Source organism: Tamandua tetradactyla, chromosome 18, assembly GCF_023851605.1.
Source record: "Tamandua tetradactyla isolate mTamTet1 chromosome 18, mTamTet1.pri, whole genome shotgun sequence".
Lineage (NCBI taxonomy): Eukaryota > Metazoa > Chordata > Mammalia > Pilosa > Myrmecophagidae > Tamandua > Tamandua tetradactyla.
Genome location: NC_135344.1, coordinates 65,516,763 through 65,532,803, shown reverse-complemented (window position 1 = coordinate 65,532,803; position 16,041 = coordinate 65,516,763). Strand labels below are relative to the sequence as shown.

General features: G+C 36.7%; 1 non-coding gene across 1 annotated transcript; it reads right to left on the bottom strand.

Annotated features, from left to right (window-relative positions):
- Positions 1-4,710: 4,710 nt before the first annotated feature.
- TRNAE-UUC (transfer RNA glutamic acid (anticodon UUC)) lies at positions 4,711-4,782 on the bottom strand. Its single transcript has one exon. It is a non-coding gene; the product is annotated as a tRNA-Glu (tRNA).
- Positions 4,783-16,041: the final 11,259 nt, after the last annotated feature.

The following is a 16,041-nucleotide window of genomic DNA, read 5'->3' as shown; positions in this document are numbered from 1 at the left end:
CTGCTTTACGCACTCGAGGTCTAGTTATTCCTCACTTTGTAGCTCATTTACTACCTCCTTTGTTGATTTTCCTCAATTTCTCAAGCATATTCATCTTCCCTTCTCAGATTATTATAACTGTCTTTTTTGCTTATTTACTTTATATAATTATAATTGCTAACTGTTTCAGGTATATGTGTTGACACTAACTCTCCATGGTAACTTCCATCCTTGAGATTCTGATTCTAGATTGTCTCCTCAACTAATAGTGAGTTCCACAGAGATTCATTTTTTTGAACCACTTATAATGCCTAGAACCATGCAAAGAACATAGGTACTTAAAATATATAGTATGAATTGCTGAAAAGAATTGAAATTGATATTTAAAAAAATCTAATAAGACAGCTGTTTTCTGAGAGAATACATGGTTGTGCAGAATGAAATAATTTGTACTGAATTAATAAAATTGACATTGATATCTACTTATGCTTTATTGCACATAGAATAAGAAAATAATTTAATGGGTTCACAAATTGAATTGCAAACAACACCGTATAAGGGACACCTGAATTTTAAAAGGTACAGTCTACATTAGATCATAGCCAGAACCATAAAATAAAAAAATCTTAGACTGGCTATCATCACTACATTTGACTTTGCTTATCTTCTCTTCTGAGGGGATTTACCTGGAAAAGGGTAAAAAGACACAAGGGGAAGACACAATAAAGAGGGAGCACTATCTTTAAGGAAATTGAAATGTCAGCTGTTGATTTCTGTCATGGGGAGCTGACTCTGAAGTTTCTGACATGTTTGAGGTTAGCAGTAAATGAGTTTATTGTTTCATCCTCTGAGCCATACATATCGTTTGCTAAACCTAATGCCCTCAGGTGAATCAAGATTTCTTGTTAGAGAAAGGCAGCCAACACCTAAGGTTTAGGGCTTAGACTGGACAATTATGGATCATTCAAAGAACTGCCTGGCCATTTGCAATTGCCAAAAGCTGGAAACAACCTGAGTATCCCTCGATAGATGAAGGGATGAGCAAAGTGTGGTCTATCCATACAACGGCATATAATCCAGCCATGAAAAGAAACAAAGTCCTGATATCTGCGACAATGTGAATGAACCTTGAAAACATTACTCTAAGTGAAAGAGCCCAGGCACCAAAGGACAAATATTGTACAATTCTACTTGCATGAAATATTGAAAATAGGCAAATCCTAGAGACAGGAAATTGGTTTGAGTTTACCAGGGACCAAGGGAAGTTATTGCTTAATGGGTGCAGAGTTTCTGTTTGGATTCATGAAAAAGTCTTGGTAATGGATGGTTGTGATGAGAGCACAGCATTTTGAATTAATACCACTGAATTACTAAATGTACTTAAAACCACTTAAAAATGGTTAAAGTGGACACTTTTATGTTATATATATGTTAACACAATAAAGTGGGGGAAAAAGGATTAAAAAAAGAACTAGTAGACCTGTATGTTATGCTTTGTTATGGATGTATAATACACATATAATATTTCAGTGAAAAACATACATTCACCCATTCACTTTTTCAGTCAGTCCAGCTTCCTCCGTGGCTCCTTGTCTGGGTTCTCATGACACTTACACCTAACTTTATTGCATCCTGTATGTACCTGACTCCTCCTACCCTGCCTCCCAGGTAGCTGCCAGTGTCTCAGCCTGTACTGTGGCCAGCAACTTGGTGGTTCACCAGCAAAATGGCCTGGCTTAGCCTCCCCTTGGTGGCTGAGGGGTCAGAAGGCAGCAGGAAGCCAGGTAGAAAAGTGTCCTCTTTTTCCTAGAGATGGACTTCTGTGCCTGCAGAGTCTGTCTGGACACTGGAGCAGACGAGCAAATGCACCGCTCCCGTGCTGGGCCCATGGGGCTCCTCAGGGTTCAGGTGAAGCCAGTGGGCCCTTTCACCAACCACCTTTCATCCCTCCGGCGCTCCTTAAGCTTTTCTTTTCTCTCGATCCCCTAGGATTGCACCCCCCAAATAGACTTTCAAAGTTTAATCCCTGCCTCGGGCCTCTTTTCTAGGGAAGCTTGGCCAAGACAATACAAAGCCTTGATTATTTCTGTGTCTTCTGAGAGACTGTAAACTCCTTGAAAGCAGGAACCATGCCATATTTCTTGATAGACCTACCTCAATACCTGACATAAAATAAGGCAAAGGTCTGTATTATATAAAAGATCTCTACATAAACATATAGGGAATCATAGTATTGATATGTTCTTTGTAAAATGGATACCTTCAAGTATCATTTTTAAACAAGTACTTAATTTTCTTGGCTAATATTTCAAAATCATGTCTAGTGTACTAACATAATATACTATTATTAGAATCATGAAAAAAGTAAGAAAAATAAAGTTTTACTAAGCAGATACTTCAAAGCCCCACTAGTATTTTTGCCATTTTGCTATTGATACCCATTAGAAACTTATCCTTAAAACTGAACCTGAAAAATTCTAAATCCTATGCAATATTTTTAAACATCTTAGGATTTGGCTGTCTCTGAAAGGTAAAGGATAAATAAATATCAAGTTATAAGCAACTAAGGGCTTTGCAGGAAATAAAGAGAGAAAGCCTGCTATTTTCATAAAAAGAGAAGGCTAAATAAAGCCAGATTGGGAATAAAGCAAATCTCAGCACCTTCTGTTGAATTTGCAATGAACCATAGATGCTAAACATTCATCTCATTTAAGGTTTAGTCTACTACTTAGCTTAAAGAGAGTACTTTAAGTATTTCCCAAATTGGATTGATGAAGCAATCCTGCAATTACAGATAGTGGGTGGTGGGAAGATTGCAAACCCAGCATAATTTATCTTTGAGAGTATGTCTTGATTATGAAACCTTCATGTGTGTTGCTATAAGATTGGGTATGAGACCAATATGACTGTGTTTAAGCTTGGGTGTGGAGCCAGCAATGCTGGTGTTATAGGAATTTACATCTCAATCCCAAAACATAATCCTACCCTTTTAACTTCTATTTCTAGTTCTGTTTCAAAGCGTTTGTTTAGGAAAGCATTGAGGGAAGGGTTCCAGTCCAAGAGCACCAACAGCAGCATTGCACTTTAAGAAAAAAATAGCACTTATGGAAATGCTCTAAGTTTTAGAATCCCAAGTTTAAGCATTTCAGGAAATCTAACCTTTTAAATAAAAATGGAGGCAAGAAAGGTCAGGATGGTTAATGGGAGGAAAAAAAGTTACCGATTTTTATTGAGCCAGAAACTTTGCATGTATTATCTCACTTAATTTTTTAAATTATTTAAAAAAATTTTTTTTAAATACCAAAAAACACCAAACAAACACAAACCTTCGTAACTTTTGATCATTCCAATCTACATATATAATCAGTAATTCACAGTAGCATCACATAGTTGTATGTTCATTAACATGATCATTTCTTGGAACATTTGCATCTATTCAGAAAAAGAAATAAAAAGAAAACAGAAAAAAATCATACATACCATATCCCCCACCCCTCCCCCTCACTGATCACCAGCATTTCACTCTAAATTTATTTTAACATTTGTTCCCCCATTATTTATTTTTATTCCATATGTTTTACTCATCTGTTGATAAGGTAGATAAAAGGAGCATCAGACACAAGATTTTCACAATCACACAGTCACATTGTGAAAGCTATATCATTATACAATCATCTTCAAGAACCATGGCTACTGGAACACAGATCCACATTTTCAGGCAGTTCCCTCCAGCCTCTCTACTACATCTTGACTAACAAGGTGATATCTATTTAATGCTTAAGAATAACCCCCAGGATAACTCCTTGACTCTGTTTGGACCCTCTCAGCCATTGATACTCTATTTTGTCTCATTTCACCCTTCCCCCTTTTGTTTTAGAAAGTTTCCTCAATCCCTTGATACTGAGTCTCAGCTCATTCTAGGGGTTTTCTCAATTCCTTGATGCTGAGTCCCAGCTCATTCTAGGATTTCTGTCCCACGTTGCCAGGAAGGTCCACACCCCTGGGAGTCATGTCCCAGGTAGAGATGGGGAGGGCAGTGAGTTTGCTTGTTGTGTTGGCTGGAGAGAGAGGCCACATCTGAGCAATAAAAGAGGCTCTCTTGATGACTCTTAGGCCTAATTTTAAGTAGGCTTGACCTATCCCTTGTGGGGTTAAGTTTCATATGAACAAACCCCAAGACTGGGGGCTCAGCCTATAGCTTTGATTGTTCACCCTGCCCGATCTCACTTAATTTTGATAGTAATCAATCTTCTGGAGTAGGTATGATTATCCCCATCTTGTAGCTGAGAAAACAGACTCTGACACTTTCTCTTCCAGAGCTACCTAGTCACTGAGGGGTAAGACTGGTACACAAACCGACTGAGGCCAAAGCCCTGTGCTCGCTAAGTCATCTAGCCTGTAATCACTCACTATTGGCAGTGGTCAAGCTTCTTGTTTCTTATTAAATGCCTCATTCTCATCCATGGGCAGCATGAACTTGCCACTGATTTACTCCCTACCACTGGGTCTTGATTTTAGCATACACTGGCATGGTTTGGGGGACCTTCATGAAAGATAAGGAAACAAGGCGTCTTTACCATAGTCTTTGCCATCACTGATGGCTAGTTAGGAGAATGTCACCATCTCTAATAGGGTCTCAAGTTCAGTAATACACTAAAGATAAGAGGATTCCTGCCTAAGACAAGGTGGTGCCCAAAGTTGTGCCTTTCAATTCTGTTTTTTTTGGGGGGGTGCATGGTCCGGGAATCGAACCCGGGTCTCCCACATGAAAGGCGGGCATTCTAACCACTAAACTACCCATGCACCCTCAATTCTGTTTTTTAACCCTCTGGTCTGAGGTCTGATATCAATAGTCATGTGATTTTTATTTTTGATACAGTATAAAGTAAAGAACCGCAACCTCATAACTCAGCAAAAAAGCCGCAGAGAATAATTACTCTGTTCTCCGTCTGCTCACCTTGCAAACATGTTTCAATCTCAATATTCTCTGCCAATAAAACGTCCATTTACCAGTGATAAGTGCAGTGCTATGCTTTCTAGGATGGGCGATGTCTCATGTATTGGAAATGATATATATCTTGTAATATATCACAGACACTGAAGTGCTATTATTAAAAATATATGTGCACGTGTGTGCATGTATGCATGCATGCGTGTGTGTAGTCTTTGACATTCGGTCAAAAATCAAGGTAATCTTTTTTCCCTTTTAACATACATCTTTACTCGTTTCATTTCTGTCTGTAGAAACTGCAAATATCATCGTGCAGAAATTTCACTTCTTCAGTTTCCCGAGCTCATAGGTCACATTGCTTTTTTACCGGAATCTCTACCTGGCTCAGTAACCAAGGCAACAAATCCCCGTTAATGATTCACAAGGAATTCACTGTGGAGTGGCTTATTAGTTTTTTTTCCCAAGAGCTGGGATAAAAAGCTCGCTTGTGATTTTTTTCATCCCCTTTTCCTTTCTCTCTTACTTGCCATCCAGACGACCTAAAGTAAATGCAATTAAAATCAATAGACAAAAATATCCAGCACTTTGACATACTATTTTGGAACTCCCAGTGTTTGTATACATAAATCTGAAATATTAATAAGTTCAAGAATTTTTTTATGATTCCCTTTACTTCTCTCACTATATTGCATTTTTTGACATGTGAATGAAAAACAAAAATAATTTAAAAGTGATTGTTTGGAGTTTAAGCAGATTTCTAGTCCTTTGAACAATTGTTTGGAGAAGATATTTTAAGAAAGGATTAAGCACCCATTAAGGGAAAGAAGAGAGGACAAATAAAAATGTGCCAGAAATTTAAATGAGGGGAAAAAAACCTACTTTATGAAAATAAATAATGTGAGAAGAAATTGACACGAGGCAAAACAGTGACAACAACCTCAAAGCCTTGGCTTTGCCTAAAAATATTCCATGATATGCAAAGATACAGTTTTAATGGACACATACGCCCAAGTATATTTTTGGAAATTTTTTTTTTCCTACCAAAATATTTAAAGAGAAACAGGAGAGAGAGGAAATGGTAGAATGACATTTGATATATTTCTCAAGTGTTTACAAAAGAGAAAGAAGGCTGTAACAGTGGTGAACATAGTTACCGGGCTTGAAAGTGCTAAAAGGAATGACCTCCTAAGAAAGGCATTTAGGAACCAGGGTGACATTCACAACAGACTTTTCACACTTTCCCCCTTGCCACCAGGAGCTTTTAGTGCCATGTTAAAAAGGGTAAAAATAACTAAGTTCAAGAACCCTTAACTCAAGGAAATATTTTGAGCCTGTTAAGAATTGCAGGCATTAAAAAAAAAAGATTTTCTAAATTAGTGCAAGGTATTTGTCTATGGAGTTACATTCATAAAGTTAAAAAACTGGTAATGAAAAAATATATGATTTTGGTATATTGAGAGTTTGAGCCGATCATATTGCGGGAGAGTGGAATCTGAATACCCTCCTAGCATATGTGTTGTTTTTATATTATACAATTTTGGAAATTCTTTCTGAACAAGGTTTTCTTTCCTTTTTTCTTTATTAAACGTTAACAACATACAAACACAAACATTCTTACCATATGATCCTTCCATTCTTCTTATATAGTCAATAACTCACAATATCATCACATAGTTGTATATTCATCATCATGGTCATTTCTTAGAACATTTGCATCAATTCAGAAGAAGAAATAAAAAGAAAACAGAAAAAAACTCATACATACCATACCCCTTACCCCTCCCTTTCATTGATCACTAACATTTCAATCTACTAAATTTATTTTAACATTTTTTCCCCTATTATTTATTTTTAATCCATATGTTTTACTTGTCTAGATAAGGTAGATAAAAGGAACATCAGACACAAGGTTTTCATAATCACACAGTCATATTGCTGAAGCTGTATCATTATACAATCATCGTCAAGAAACATGGCTACTGGAACACAGTGCTTCATTTTCAGGCATTTCCCTCCAGTCTTTCCATTACACCTTAACTAAAAAAGTGATATCTATATAATGCATAAGAATAAGAACAAAGGTTTTCTTGCTAGTACTTTAGATGTGTTTGTCATTTAGGGAACATCATGACAGTATAATTCAGATGCCATAGAAGACCATTACTATTCAAACCAAACTTATTGCCTTTTGCTAGGGGTAAAAATTTAAAAAATCACCAGAAAGTCAAAAGTGAATGCAGAAAAAATAAAAAGTGGATATGGATTGGTTTTGTACCCCCATGTCAATTTTCCCCTCCTGTTTTACTATGTTGCATATTTGCTGGAGGACACTCTGTCCCTGCTCTTAGTGCCAACACTTTGGGTTCAAGCTTCCACTTCAACCCAGGTCAGAGGTGAAGTTCGTACCTAAGCTAAGCCAATCTGTACCTACCAACTTGGCCAACCTCCCCCAAGAAGACTCAATGAAAGACTTGTGCATAAGTTTTTGTTGGACTTTCCCTGGTGTGGTGGTTTTGGGAATTTGGAGTTGCAGAAACCACGGCAGGGAGGTTTCTCAGAGGAAGCAGGGAAAATAGGTGACATCATCGGTATTGGGTTGAATTGTGCCAAAAAATAGGTTCAAGTCTTATACCACTAGTTCTGTGAATATGAGCTTATTTGGAAATAGGGTCTTTGAAGATGTGATCAGTTAAAATGAGGTCAAACTGGATTAGGGTAGACCCTCATCCAATAGGACTAGTGTCTTAATAAGGAGGGGAGAGGAGACAGGAGAGAGATACCTGGGAGAAAGCTCATATGAAGATGGAGGAAGCAGAATGATGCATCTAGAAATCAAGGAGTGTCGAAGATTGTTGGCAAACACCAATCTTATCTTTTAAGATAAGGAAGAGTCTCCCCCTATAGGTTTCAGAGGGACACTGACCCTGTTGACACCTTGATTTTGAATTTCTAGCCTTCAGAACTGAGGGAATACATTTCTACTGATTGAAGCCATCTAGTTCATGGCACTTTGTAATGGAAGACTTAGGAAATGAAGACATCATCTGAGTCTTGAAAAAATGCATACCTGAAGCCACTACTTTTTGTGGACTTTACATTTATATGAATAGTAAATACCATGCTGCTTAACCTTCAACCATGTTGAAGTTTTTTTTTTTTTCCTAGCAGAAGCAGAGAATTCTAATGGAGACAGAGTTCTTGAAACATCCATGGGTGCAAAACTTCCAGAGTTGAATCAGTTGGAGCTGAGGATTCTGTAACGAAGGCAAATGTAGCTTGTGAAGGGCATCTTTTTGGATAATAACTAGAATCTTGCAAAATAATTTTAAAAGCATTGTTCCATATCTTCAAGAAGCCTGCATCTTAGTTATGGAAAAAGAATAATATAAAACAAACAAACAAAAGCAAAAAAGACAAAAAACAAAGAACAATTAGGCACTAAGCTCTGCTCTTCTGATTTAGTAAGTGCACAAAGAGTATGCAGAGGGAAACAAAACTGATTAATTATGAGGAGGCTTTGTGAAAGTTAGATAAAAAACAGAGTAACTTGGTTAAATGTGTACGTTATACATAGGTCAAAATTTAAGTGCTTACTAAGGCAGTAAGTATGAGAAATTTTGAAAATTTCTTGTAATTTATTCCACTGAACTTGTCCAAACTGGTCAACGTTTTACCAGAAAGCAAATTACCAGTTCCTTTTCTGCCATGCAGATAGATGCTGAAAAGAATTGTTTCATTTTCTGGAACATAATTTGGGAACCAGGGTACCAAACTGAGAAAATATCTTGAACGCCTTTGTAGCAGAATTGAACAATGTGATTCTCCTTAAAAGAATTAATGTTCTAGTTTTACCCACTTGCAAATGGTTCTGGGCTTTACAAAAGTTTTAATTTTTTCTTTGCCTTATGAGAAAATATAGCAAATCTATTTGGTTATAAGAAGTTCTTATTGGCCAATTACTTGTTTTCTAATGCTGAAAGGTAACATTGGAATAAAGTTGGTCAGTTGAAAATGATAAATTCTATTTTCATGCATGAGTAGGGACATTTCTTAGTTTTAAGTTGAATAGGTGGGTGGCTGACCAAAGGCATTAAGCAAGTTAATTAAGAATCTATAGAGGGTCTTCTTGAAGTATTGAGAGTATAAAGAATTTTAACATCATCCTTGTTAGGGAAGAAAAAGTGGATGGGCATTTTAGGGATGATAATGAAAAATCAGTGAACCACACACTGGAAGACTACTATTGGAGACAGACTGGAAGAACTGTAACTACAGAGTTCAAGTCTGAAAAGCCCAATTTGGAGTGAAAAAGTATGCAATGAATTTGTACATGAAAAGAATAAAGAAGTGATAATGGAAGATATAGGGAACAGAGTAACATTTTTGTCAGAAATGTTAATTTACTGTGTATCTGTTTTATTCATTTCTCTTGTAAAAAAGAATTCAGAACATCTTGGATATTTATAGCTCTTCAGGACGGAGCAGATGACTCTGTAAATCCAGTCTGTGTTTGAACCTGCACTTCTGTTAAATGAAAATATGACAGTGTAAGGAAGCTCACAGGGCAGGCTATTGAAGTCTGTCTTTTATGGCTATCAAAAAAAAAAAATGGCAAAAGGGTGAAATATATTCCCTTTTACCATAAAATAACTGATTCTCAGAAAATAAACAAGAAACTATTGTGATCCTGCTGGTTTGTGCCAAAGTATAAAGCGATTGTTCTTATAGAGAGGATCTGTCATAGCTAAAGAACAAAATTAACAGACTGCCAAATTAGCTCAAGCATGTTGCGTCATACATTTCTAAGAACTTTGCAGGAAAGTTCTCTCTTAGTCCACAAAATGGAAATAAACAAGCAAACAAAGGTTTGTAAAGCAGCACAACTCCCAATCTAAGGAAGGAGAAGACTGGAATTCGTGAGAGGCCGGTCTGGCCTTTCTGAGGAAGTTTAGATATTCCTATGGATTATTAATTGCTTTCCATTTCTGATAACTGAACCTATATGGCTAAACTCCTACTAAATAATAAAAAATGTTATAAAAATAATAAGAGAATCCCTTAATGGGTTTAAGAGTTAGATGCCTGTCAGAGGGTTTCTGTTTTATGATAACTTGAAAGTCTTGATTGAGGATACTATCACACATTAGAACAAATCAGGAGTAATAATACTATGCATTATATTAGTTACTCATTTAAAGCATTAATTTCTTTACATATGATCAGTAAATTTTTACCTTTGACATTCTACATGGTTTCCTCCTTGTATGTACTGTTGACCCCTCCGATTCATTCTCCATGTCATAGTCACGGGTGATGTTTACAAAATGTAGATCTGCTCTGTTCCCTTCTTCTTCTCTAATTACTCCCTCCGAAACTGTGGTGGCCCTGAGAAAGCAGCTCACAGGCCTCCAACTACAGGGAATCTAACTGACTAAGGGCCCCAGCTATGTGCTCTGGAATCCATCACTGTGCTTTTGCACCAAGGAAACATTTCCCACAGTTGCTCCCAAAGATTGAGTGCAGCCGGAGGCTAGGAAAGCCCTTCCTGGGAGAGGTGGTCTCTGGTGGACCAATGGCTCTATGTCCCCTAATGGTCTTGCCAAACCTTACTTAGACTGCAGGGCAGTTTAGGGCACTTCCACGTAGAGGGATCAACCTTCTCAGTTTGCCCAGGACTTTCCTGGTTTTAGTCTCATGTTCCAGGAAATGCTTCAATCCCAAGAAAATCCTACTTCCACCCAAATTTCCGTCCTCTCACCTTGTGATCTGAAAACTCTCCACTCCTCCTCTCCCACCCCATTTCCTCTCATGGGTGTTTCTCTAATAAAATCCTTGCCTGCTTAATCCCTTCTTAGAGTCTGCTTCTTGAAGATCCTCAACGCAATGACTGCAATGGCTTCCTCTTTCCTAGTCTCAGAGAAAAGAGAAGTCTTGATCATTGTGTATAAGACCTTGCCAACTTGTGCAGTCACTTTGCAATCCACCCACACTTTTCTATTTCAGTTCTGTTCAATATACCCACTTCCTTCTCATGGTTTAAAATATAAAAACTTAGGAAGGTGTACAGCAGAGTATTGAAGTCTGTCAGTGAAATGAAAACAAATAAAAACAACAAAGGTGCCATTGGAAATGCTATTTTCTTTCACACAACACTCTTCTTTGGCTCTTCCTCCCACTCCACATGATTTGTCTCCTCAACACCGACCATTCTTGAGACCTTAGCTCAGATATTATTTCTGGGGACAACTTTCCCTGCTTTCTCCATGGGGTCTATGCACTCCTAGCACCGAGAACATTTTGCTTTCTAGCATGTATCACAGTAAACATTTTTTATTCATTGAAGGAGTATTTGCTTCAATATGTGACCTGCGCTGAACATAAGCACCGTGAGGACAGAAAAAAAACGTGTTAAAACTTTTTCCCCCTCGCCTCTATATCCCCAGCTACCAGCCCAAGGCTTGTCACCTAGAAGATATGCAACAAATATTTATTGAATGAAAAAATTCAAATATGTAGTGCCTCAAAAACCTAAAAGGACATTAGAGAATCTGAAATATTTTATCATCAATGCACATCTCAATCTTCAATGTTAATATTCTTCTCTAAACCTCTGCCTCTTACTTTTTTGTTTTTTGTGTGCTGTATGGCTGGGGTCACATTTCATTATTTTTCCTTGTGAATATTCCTTTATTGGAGCATTGTTTGTTGAATTTTTGTTTGTTTTGTTTGATTTTTTGGGAAGTGCATGGACCGGGAATCGAACCTGGGTCTCCTGCATGGCAGGCGAGAATTATATCACTGAACCACCCTCGCACCCCCTGCCTCTTACATTTTTGTTATTCTGAAAGAACCAGGCTAATGAAAAGCTTCCTAGAGCTCATATTAATGTGGAATTTGTTCAGTATGCTTGAAATGATTATTCTCTGCCCTGGTTGATCTCTAGACTTCTGCAAAGCTGATATCCGAGGTCTCAACTGTCCGTTATTATAGGAATTCTTTTCAATCTTCTTTGATTGGATCCCCTTTCCCTGGGATCCTTTTTTCTTGGTTTACTCCTTTGGCAACTTTCTGGGGAGAGGTACCTAGGAGGCAAATTTTTGAGACATATCTTGAAAATTACCTTTATTCACAAGTCACCTGTAATAATATTTTGGCTGGGTATAGTTTTATTATTGCAAATAAATATATCTAATGATTTTGAAAGCTTCCAGTGTTCCTAAGAGAAGTGTGATCCAGTTTGATTCTTGGTCCTTTCTGTATGGGAATTGATTTAGGAGTAGTTTGTTTTTCAGACTCTGATATTTCCTGATGATGTACCTTAGGGTGGGTCTATTTGTATTCATTGTCCTGGATTCTCATGGGCTCTTTCACTGTGAAAACATATGTTAAGTTTTGGAAAATTTTGTTTACTGTGTTCTCTCTTTCTGGAACTCTTTTATTATGATGTTGGGTCTCTGGAGTTAGCCTCTAATTTTCTTTTCTTTCTTCTTTTTCATGTCTTTTTCTTTTTCACTGTACTTACTAAGAAATATATTCATCTCTTTGTCCTTGTAAATGTACATTTCTTTTAAAAAATATCCCCATTTACATTTCTGCTTGTCGAGGGGTTGCAAGAGAGAAAAGATAAATGTGTGTGTTTAATCTGCCATATGGTAATCAACCTGAAAATATATATTTTTAAACAATGCAATGCACGTTATACTTAGACTCCTAAGTATTAAGGTCTAAAAATAACAAAGGTATATATCATAGGTAAAAGTCAGATTTCAGTTTTTCTTAAGAAAATAAATCAGTAAAATGCAGCCCTAGGAAAAATGGTCGCTTAACTAAGTACAACTGTTTTTGGAGTCTTTCATGCTCCTTTAAACTCCCTTATCTTCATCAAGAATCTAATGTTTTTCATATGTTCAATTTTTTTTCATGAAAAGGAAGGCAGTTCTTATAAATCACACATACAACATGAAATTACATGTATTACTTCTCCTTAGTTATTTACATTTTTGAAGAAGGTATATTAGTCAGGGTTCTCCAGAGAAACAGAACTCGCAGGATATATGTATATTAATTAAGAGATTTATTTTGAGGAATTGGCTCATACAATTGTGGGGGCTGGAAAGTCCAAAATCTATAGGGAAGGCAGCAGGTTGGAAATTCAGATAAGAGTTGATGTTGTAGTTTTGAGGCAGAATTTCCTCTCTTGGGAAACCTCAGATTTTTGCTCTGAAGGCCTTCAACTGATTGTATGAGATGTAATCACATTATTGAGGGTAATATCCTTTGCTTAAAGTCATTTGGTTGTGGAAGCTAATCATATCAAAATGTCTTTACAGCAACATTCAGGCTAGTGTTTAATCTAACACATACCATAACCTAGCCAAGGAGATGCAAAATTAACCATCAACAGAGGAGATCAGAAGAAAGATCCTTAGACTATTCTAATGATGGAATTTTTGATGCCTTGATTATTTTAGGTAGAGTGATTATTTTGGAACATTGATTCTTTGTAGGTGTTCCTCAATTCATTTTTTATCCTGGCTACTTCATGAGACAGCCCTGGACATTTTCTCTCACCCCCAAAAGGGGACATTTTTGAAAATTTCCTGATTAAATATTTAACACTAAACAAAAAGAACCCCATTATATCTGTTATAACCTTCAGTTCTTCTAACAAATCCTTTTTTTTTTTTTAGCAAGAATATCTGGATTTCCTTGCTCAACTGATGTAATCTCAAGTTCTCCTTTCAACACAAAGTTTGTAAAAACAAATCAGAAACAATATTATTGGAAATGAAATGACTCTTATTTTTTACATACAAACTGTTTGTATAATTATAAAACCCAGAGTACAAACTGAAAAATGATTGTAACTTAAGAGAGTTTAGGAAATGGTTGGATGTCAATAAATACTCCAAACTAAAATTTCTTATTTTAAACTGGCAAGAATTAGTTATAAAAATTTGTTAAGAAAATGATTCCCTTCGTAATAAAAAATACGAATACCCTTAGCAAAAAGTGTGTGGATGAATGTGAAGAAGGTAATTTTAGTTCTGTTTGATTGAAACTGAATTCAATCCTTAGAAACAATGAACATTGTAAAGATATTAATTTTTCTTAATTTCATACATAGATTTAGTTTCCAATCAAATATAATAAAATTTATTTTTGAGCTAGGTACTATTTTTCTATGGAAGAATAAACTGGCAAGATTTATGAGAGCTTTAAGCAGCATTATATATATAGTTACCAAAATTGCCATATATCAAAATATATTATTAAATAATAGTACTTAAAAGTGTGTTGTGGATGCAAAAATAGACAGAAAGACCAAGGGAAAAGGTTAGACCTAAAATGGACCCTAATATATATTCATATTGAATAGAGATTAGGTGAACATTATGAATAAATATATACTTTATAATTTTTCAGTAAGTAAGGAATATTGGCTAGAAAGTTTGCAAATTTAGTTTAGATTCTTATCTTATAATTTTCAAAAAGATTTTTAGATGACCTGAAGAATTAAATTAAAATGATCAAACTATAACTATCTAGAAAACTTTTAATGTTTTCATCATTTTTAACTCTCAAAGACATCTAAAAAATCTTTCTTTTTTTTTTTTGCATGGGTAGGCACCAGGAATCAAACCCAGGTCTCCAGCATGGCAGGCAAGAACTCTGCCACTGAGCCAATGTAGCCTACCCTAAAAAATTCTTTTTGATAAGAGTAGGATACAAATTGTAGGTGCAATGGTTTCACAACCATATAAAACGTATTAAAAATCTAGAAGGAAATGCACCAGAATATTTATATTTGGGTTCGGCCTTTGGGATTATGGGAATTACTTTTCCTTCCCTTTCACTCATTTTCTGAATGTTTTACAAGGGGCATGTAGTACCATTGTAATTGAGAAAATAAACCATAAAAGCAGTCACACTTTATCTGTGAAAAATGTAACTTCCTTACATTGTGGTTTCTCTTCGATTTTTTTTCTTTTACATGGGCAGTCCTCATCTGCCATGCCAGAGACCTGGGTTCGATTCCTGGTGCCTACCCATGCAAAAAAAAAAGATTTTTTAGATGTCTTTGAGAGTTAAAAAGACACCTTTTTAAGGGAATCGAACCCAGGTCTCTGGCATGGCAGGTGAGAACTGTGCCACTGAGCCACCATCACATCACCTGGTATCTCTTTGAATTTTGTCTGTTATATTCTCTTTCTTATTTAAATAAAATTTATTTTTCAAACATTTTTATGGTTTTCTTTATCAAATTCAGTTTCCTTTCTCCATCCCTTCTTAGTCATTGTCTGGTTTGGAGCTGAAAAACGTGTTCTTAAACTTAATCCATTCCTGTGGGTGTAAACCCATTGTCAGTAGGACTTTCAGTTAAGGTGTGACCCACCTCAGTCAGGATGGGCTTAGTCCTATAACTGGAGTCCTTTTTCAGAAGAATGAAAATTCAGACAGAGGGAAAGCAATGGGAAACCAGAAGAGAAAGAGGGATCAGAAGAAGCCACCATTTGCATTGCCATGTGACAGAGGAGCCATGGGCCAAAGATGACTGGCGGCCAGCCCCAGAATGCCAGTTTTTGAGAAGAAAGCATCACCTTGATAATGCCTTGATTTGGACTTTCACTTAGCCTCAAGGCCATGAGCTAATAAAAGTCCTATCGTTTAAACTGCCCTGTGATGGTCAGGTTCTGGTATCAACTTGGCCAAGTGATTATAACGTGTTGTCTGGTCAGGCAAGCACTGGCCTGACTATTGCTGCAAAGATATTTCATGGTGGGTTGATTAAATCATCAGTCAGTTGATTGCATGTGCGATCCAACACAATGAGATTACCCAATCATTTGAAGGCTTTTAAGGAAGAAGAGAGACTCCACTGCTTCTCCAGCCAGCGAGCCTCTCCAGTAGAGTTCATCCAGACCCTTCATTGGAGCCATCAGCTTCGCAGCCTGCCCTTTGGGTTTTGGACTCTTACATTCCCATGGTTACGTGAGAGATGGTTTTAAATCTCATATTTAGAGATCTCTCTTGTTGGTTCTGTTTCTCTAGAGAACCCTGACTAACACAGCTTGGTACTGCGAGTGGCTCTTGAAAAACAGAATCTTTAA